The sequence below is a fragment of the Plodia interpunctella genome, chromosome 4, assembly GCF_027563975.2.
Source record: "Plodia interpunctella isolate USDA-ARS_2022_Savannah chromosome 4, ilPloInte3.2, whole genome shotgun sequence".
Lineage (NCBI taxonomy): Eukaryota > Metazoa > Arthropoda > Insecta > Lepidoptera > Pyralidae > Plodia > Plodia interpunctella.
In genome coordinates this window covers 6,981,638-6,989,398 of record NC_071297.1, presented here as the reverse complement: position 1 = coordinate 6,989,398, position 7,761 = coordinate 6,981,638, and the positions used below count along the sequence as shown (strand labels likewise).

The window sequence follows — 7,761 nt, the reverse complement described above, 5'->3', positions numbered from 1 at the left end:
GTGTAAGCCCGGACCCGGATGTCGGGAAAGTACTAATTAAGTGTACCTATTTTAGCTTTATAATTTAATCCTTTTCGCTCTATGTAAAATACTTTAAAATATAAATACCTCATAACCATTATTTATTTTATGAAAATTTGTATGTCAATCTTCTTTTATTTTTTATCATTCATATCTCTGTAATAAACTATTTTACAAGTAATCAAATCAGATACTCTTTTTCTAATGTCAAAAACATAAATGTATATGGAGCATGCGTAACAGTGATATCCTGTGACAGCACAATTTGGAAGTCCAAAGTATTAGTAATATAGGTATATATCCTGTAATCAGAACAATAAAAGAACCTTAATGAACCTTATTAATGAAAGTGACATTTAAATATGGTGATTGAGTATTGAAAGACCTTTGTATTTTATTTTTTACACAGTCAAAGAGGCAACTTTAAAACAAAAATTACATTAAGATTCCAAAAAAATATATAACAAACATATTACTGCGTCACAGAAAACAAAATACTAAATTAAAAAAACACCAACGAAAGTTACAATTTTATTAAATGTATTACACTTTTAAATCTAAACACATAGGTACTACCGTCAAGAAAACACTCCCTCATTTCCATCGCAGAAAATACGTCAACGAAACGTTTTATCATTCAAACAAAATAGCCTCATAAAAGAGCATTTGAATGACACTGAAAAATGACAGTCATCATTTCAACACCATTTTTATGGGCACAATTTCTTTCGCATAAATACAAAAATCGAGCCGTCTTTATAAAAACATCTCTTCAATTGTCATTCATAGCGGCGTGGCGCGTATTTGTCACCCGACATACTATCGGGTCGCGTTCCAAATATAAAAATGCAATTTTAAACAAAAATCCGGCCGCGGAATACGAACCCTCACAATAAAAAATAAATGCGTGCCAAAAGTACGAACACACTGCCAGAATTTTATTCAACCAAATATTTTTTCGATTCCTTTTTTGAAACCAATATAAGATAGTGGATTTATCGCCAGTATTTGAATTTATATGAAACACGTTCATTCAAATTGACATAAAAAGTATTAGGTATTTAATATGAAAAAAAAAAAAACATAAATCGCTATTTCAAAACATGTCAAATATTTAGAGAAATAGACTGTAATTTGTCTATAATAAATTAAAACACGAAAGCATTATGTTATTATACGGTATGACTGCATATTTCCGATGGAATTAATATTAACATCGCCTTATAAGTGTAATATTAAACCGGATTAGTACTTAATATAATACCCAGGAGTTATATAAATCCAGTAGAATTATAAAATCTACATAAACGGAAATACATATTTATTGTCAAGCATAAAATAATTTAAAAAGTAATGTGCTTTAAGCCACCCTCTTACAACACTTGCGGAAAGTTTACGATAAGATTACAAAACCGGCAATATCAAACACAAATACAATCACCAATAAATTCCAATACAGGAATCAAAGCGGAGTCGACTGGGGAGTCGGAATTTTGTATTCACTGCGTCGTCAAGAAGACATCAGCAGGCAAAGTAGCAAAATATTATAATAGCGTAATGGTGTCAGGTGGCGGGTGCCATGAGCTTGTATTTACCTGCCGGAAAAATTAAGGGACGGGATGGACAATTATCGACATCGATATCCAAATGTTGATAATAATTTTGTTAGAATATAATGGGATAAATTTGCTATTTTGTATGTGAAAAAAAAATTCAATGCAATTTTCATATACTTTGTTAAGGGCTATTGGGGACTTGACCTAGCATTTGAATAGTAATATAGGTTAAAAAAAGTTTTGTATTAATAAATTATATACTAATTTATTTTTTTCGCTCAAATGAAAAAGTACACCATTGACAGATTTTTGACATAAGTAATTGGCCATAAAATAAATAGGTTTAGGCCACTATTCAATCTGTACGTAGCCAAAAATCGTATTTTATTTTTTTTAAACCTATATTTTACAAAAATAACGCCGCCCTATTGTAAGACACAGAAACCAAAGTGTTCGCTGTACGCTAAGCGGCATTTGGGCTCGTGATGTGAAAGCGAAGTGACGTCACTCAACTCTTGCCCGAATCCCGGATCCCCGTACAATCCCGACTTTTATTGCTCCTGGATTGTCGTGTGCTTAGTTTTATTACACTCTGTTTAGACACCGCTCTGCGGTCGGAATGCCAAATACGAATATTCATGTATGAAAATCGGGCAATCGCCGGCACTAACCGGGTTTATGGTTGTTTGGGAACTATCAAAATTTCAACTGAATTTACATAAATGTAATAAGGAAATTTTTGCCTATTTCGAAAATACAAGTACTGTCATATTTTTTCATTAAATCTGATGTATTCTAAATTACTGAATGATTATTGATTAATGATGAGCAAAAATATTCCTTCGAGCCGGATTTGAACCAGCGACCTATGGATATCAATTTAACCAACTACAGTCCACCGCTCTACCAACTGAGCTATCGAAGGCTTATTGAGTAACACAAAATTCGAAAACAGTTGAAACTTAATGTAAATCATTACGTAAATAATGGTTATGGTCATCAGTCATTAAGGACTGATTATATGAATGATTAAGATTGATTATATTAATCGAATTCAAGAATCTAACGAGAACACATAATTAAACTATGTATAAATAAAAATTTTATTTTTCACAGTCCATTTAAAATTAGATATTGATAGGCATTTTAGCACTGGCCATTATTCTGAAAAAAAATCTGTCCGTAACATCGATTTACTCACTTCAATTATCCAAAAGATCTTAGCCTGTGATACTAGATTTAGGAATTAATTTTGGTTTGATGTAGGTGCCTAATTCTACCTGCACCGTCTCCTGATATCATGCAAGGAGTTCATGTCGTTCAGAGTAAGCGGCTTTCAACGTTCTGCGGCGCCTTACATCCGAATACTCAATTAATATGATAATTCATATGCACGAGCATTGCACCAAGTAAAACCATAGTCGAATCTGAGACTACTTTGAATTTCAGATTCAAATGTCAACCTCTAAAATTTAAAACATTTAGTAATAATCTTGCAACCGATTATAAGGTCTATAATTCTGATGTCACTTATTTTTAAATGACTGTAATAGTGAGTATTAGATATTCGTAATATATATTTTACTCGTAAAAATTTTGATTAAAAAGTGAATCTGCAGTTAATACTTCATTAACGGCTATTGTTAAAGTGAACTGTTTGTTTAAATGGTGCAAACAAAACAATTGTAGAAGCATGCTTAACAAAAAAATGTAATTAATACCTACTTATCTTTATTATTCATGTTATAGCTTAATATATAGTAACTTATAGGTAAAAATCTATATTGGGAATCACGTACGATATTGACGTGATTTAAATTGCCAAAAATACCTAGTTGTTGTTTTGAATCCATTAACAAATCTTCTGATATAAGAAAAAATGCATAAAGTTTAGTAAATTTGGTTCTATAATTATCAACTTGGTATATAAATTTTAAAATAAGTAGAAAACATTAAGAAATTAAAGCCCCTGATATTGCAGGCATCAATAGGCTGTGGTGACCACTTCCAATTAAGTGAGCCACATACTACTTGCACATATTACTGGCATAATACTTGCATAATTTGCCAAGAAGTAAATAAGGTTTTACAATACAGATAAAGGGGAAAATTTAAAAAACCTTAAATATGTAAGTGTAACAAAAAGGCTTATTTTTACGGAACCCTTGGTGCAAGAGTCCAACTTGCACTTGATCGGTTTTTTCTATATGTTAAATCATAACCTGCCGCTTCTCTAACCCCGCCTGACATCACTTAATTACACAGATAACAATTTGACGTCATCCCGCCTGCAATTCAAACTTGACGTCCGCGGATTATATCGTTCCATTTATTTTGTTTGTTTTGACATGATGTTGTATTTTGACGATCGCCCGGATATTGTTCGGCTTTTATCGGTTTTTATATATTACATTACATTCCGAAGAAAAAGTGCTTTGGTAAGTAGCAAGATAGAACAGGAACCTTTCGACTTCACTTACAAAAGTATGTCTAATTTACTTACGTAGGTAGCTATTTGAACGAATTATAAGGAGTCTGTTGCCCGTAATCTCCCCCTAGTTGACTTTATAATAACTTCAACTTCATGGAAAGTTCCCAACGACTTAGATAGTTATCGAACTTGCCGATAAATAGATGTAACTGTCTGTACGAATATTACTGTTTTCATTAATTTGATTTTGATACTGACTTCAGACAATAATTTTAAAAGTATACACATATTCTACAAACAAATCGTCCTAATTCCAAACAATAACTCGCTTTCAAAATACGCAGATCAATTAATTATATCATTGAAACAGCTTGTCATATATAAATATTAATCAAAGTCAACGAAGAGCCGCGCGGAAGCACGAGTATGTGGGGGTTTTTAATTATAAGTGGGTAATGATCATTTTTCATTCCTAATTGCCATTTTAATATGGCTGGTTTACATTTTAGCTAATCACCTTTATTAGACAGGACATTTCTAGTGGGGTTTGGGACAAACCCCTTTTTGGTTAATGTGATTTGGTAACACGTATTTTTCAGTTCAACACGTATTTTTCAGTCCATAACTTGCGATCTTAACAGATCGCAAGTTATGGACTGAAAAAAAAATGGTTTAACATGTTCAAAATAATTTTTAAATGATCTCAGGTTCAAACTCATACCCTAAGGCCTTCTGCATAATCTGAATAGTTTCCAAAATAGTTTTTCCGAGAGGAAAGCAAAATTTGATGCATATTCGTTGATTTTATTTTTAGGTATTTTTTTTTTAATCACGAAATGCACCAATCTCAAATTTAGTTTTATAAACAGAGACACACACACACATACAGAGTGATCTATCGTCCAGCAGGTGTCGCCAAGCAACCAATAGGTTCGTGATGTTGAAATATATATTGTCAGAATAAAATAACTTGTACATTAGATAAAACTAAAAGATAAACTAAAGTTAGAAAACCTATCTTGGAGACTGCCATTAACCAAGTAAAAACAAGTCACTTTTTAGATTAATGATATTAAATTCAATTAATTTAGTGTATGTAACTTGTACTTAATTAAATATATCCTATATTATATCCTAATATAATTTTACATGTAGTATTTTAAGTTAACTTTTACCTACATGAGTAAAAATATTCCTTCGAGCCGGATTTGAACCAGCGACCTATGGATGTCAATTTAAACCAGCTACAGTCCACCGCTCTACCAACTGAGCTATCGAAGGCTTATGTACACCTACAACAAATCCAATTGCATTCAGAATGCTACGTAGGTTTGGTGAAAGGCGCTCTAGTTTCGCGGTCACACACTCGACCGAGCCTTCACATGGATTCTCATTAACACATTGCGAAATTATATCACTAGCATATGCTAATGATATAACTTCGCACTCATTATTCATTCATTATGAAATAGATATATACCTATTTCATAATATATTATCCGTTCTTTGAGAGACTTAATTGATAACGGCAAAAATAGTAAAATACTTCAAAATAATTCGCAATTTAATATTTCGAATAGGTACTTAGAAGGTGACACTTGCAAGTTGAGATAAGAAATACTTATTATCAGAGTATGCATTGACAATAATATGATTGACTTGCATTACCCTCAGTGGCTTATCTGTCTGCAGATAAATTGGAACACGCACATAAAACGTCTTTATGTACTGTACATACACGATTTCAGTTTCGTTAATATATAAGCACCTATACCTATAGTTTATTTAGCGCGCGTGAAATGTCTTTCGGAAGTCGTCTGACGTGTCGTCTAGTACTTATACAAAACCTATTACTAAAAAAAACAAGCTAAAAAACTGTAACAAAGTGAGCAAAGTCCATTGATAGTTTTCTTCGCGAATTCAAAATGGAATAAGACCAAAGAGACCATTGAACATGGAGACAAGTGAAACAGTTAATTCGAAAATAGTTTTGAATTTCAAACTCGGGTGAAACGTTCCTAATTTGAATAGAAACTGTCGCGGTGGTCCGCGATAGTCGCCCCGCTTCCGTCCCGTCCCGTATCGGCCATGTATAAGCGACCCTAACGAGTTCCCAAAGAATTTAAGCGTGAATTACAACAGCTACTCACGTAAATGACTGGGCTCGTTTAGTGCTGGTTGCTCAGAAATAATGAAGCTATTTTTTTCACGCTTTTTAAGAAGTTTAACATATAAGCATTTTAAATTTGATTCTTTTTGAATGACATGAAGTAAAAAAGGAATAAGCTATTTTACTGAATAAAATACATATAAGTATTGAAATTAATCAAACATGACTTTTAAATGTCACTTACATTGATCACTTTTTCTATTAATGTGATTCACTAGTTATTTTGTTGATAGTATATTTCGAATGGTTTTGGACTTTAAAATTGTGACATAATATGACATATTTTCATAAAATAATGATTAATTTCAATAGACATAGCCACTTCCTGGTCTTAGTTCAATCACATTTACATGTTCTATGAAGAAACGTGTTATCAAACAAATTGTAAATTCTATTAGTAGATACAAATTGCCTCTTCCCATAACAACCTGGAGTCAGAACCATCACGCTACAGTTTTCATATTCAAGTAGCTCGGCATTAGCGTCACAAATTGACAGCAATCATATCTAAAGGGCGCCTTCAAAGATCAAACGCGGACTCGTCAAATAATTCAGAGGTACAACACTTAGCATAAGGTCAAACTGACATTTTCTAAAGGGCATGGGTGGCGGGAACCACTGTAGTTTAGCCCTACTTTGGAAGACAGGGGGAGAAATCAACGTGTCACTGGGCTTTCAAATTAATTTTATACGATTTTTATAAACTTTTTCTGTATCCAATCTTCAATAGCAAAAGAAAAACGACAGCCAGCTGTATTGTAAAAGACAATCATGGGCTAAACTGGATATTTTTCTATTTAAACTTATTTTCACCACTCATACTCCCGTTATACCGTATAATGACCGTATAATACAGTATAATACAGTATAATGTGACCTTCAGGATTCACAGCTTTAGTCCAACAACGTCTGTCCAATACATTGTTCTGATTTTACTTGAGATAACGGCCTCCTAGCGAGCTAGCCCACAGAAATAGCGGCGAATTTGCAATGAATGATTAGTTTGATGTGATGTCGACTGTATGTACGTATGTCTGAAAATATTTAATGGCGCTTCAAGTGCCTTATAAAGGGCTGTCAAAGCACAACAGGATTCGTTAGCATCAATGTGAAACTTTGAAAGAATGCTTATTTAATTATTGTAATTTTAACTACCCCCAGACATGAAAGGAGTTGTTCACGAAACTATGTGCTGGCTTCGCAGTTGGGGGAGTTCAATGAAATGTTTTACTTCGTTTGTATTTCTATTAATTTTATTGTTTTTCATTTGAAATATTATAAATAAATCCCGTGATATCGATAATAAGAAGTTTAGAGCGAACGCAAGAAATAAACGTATTAACTATTATTTAAGTAATAAGTACAAAATATTATTATAAAACACAAAATTATAAATTGGTCGATCATTTGCTGTTATAATATTATATCTTTAACAATGAATACTTTCAAATTATGTCACTCAAAAATCCTTGCCCTAATTCATATAATGTAATCAAGAGAATCCGCCATTAAATCTCCCTTTCTTGAACTTGCGAGAATCTTTAGGGTGCTCGCCCACCAAGATCATTCTGTTCTATATCCCA

At 32.6% G+C, this 7,761-nt stretch overlaps 2 non-coding genes across 2 annotated transcripts; both read right to left on the bottom strand.

Moving 5' to 3' along the window:
- Positions 1-2,415: 2,415 nt before the first annotated feature.
- Positions 2,416-2,502, bottom strand: TRNAY-GUA (transfer RNA tyrosine (anticodon GUA)). The gene is given in 2 exon segments: positions 2,416-2,451; positions 2,466-2,502. It is a non-coding gene; the product is annotated as a tRNA-Tyr (tRNA).
- A 2,699-nt stretch (positions 2,503-5,201) lies between these two features.
- TRNAY-GUA (transfer RNA tyrosine (anticodon GUA)) lies at positions 5,202-5,289 on the bottom strand. Its single transcript is given in 2 exon segments — positions 5,202-5,237; positions 5,253-5,289. It is a non-coding gene; the product is annotated as a tRNA-Tyr (tRNA).
- Positions 5,290-7,761: the final 2,472 nt, after the last annotated feature.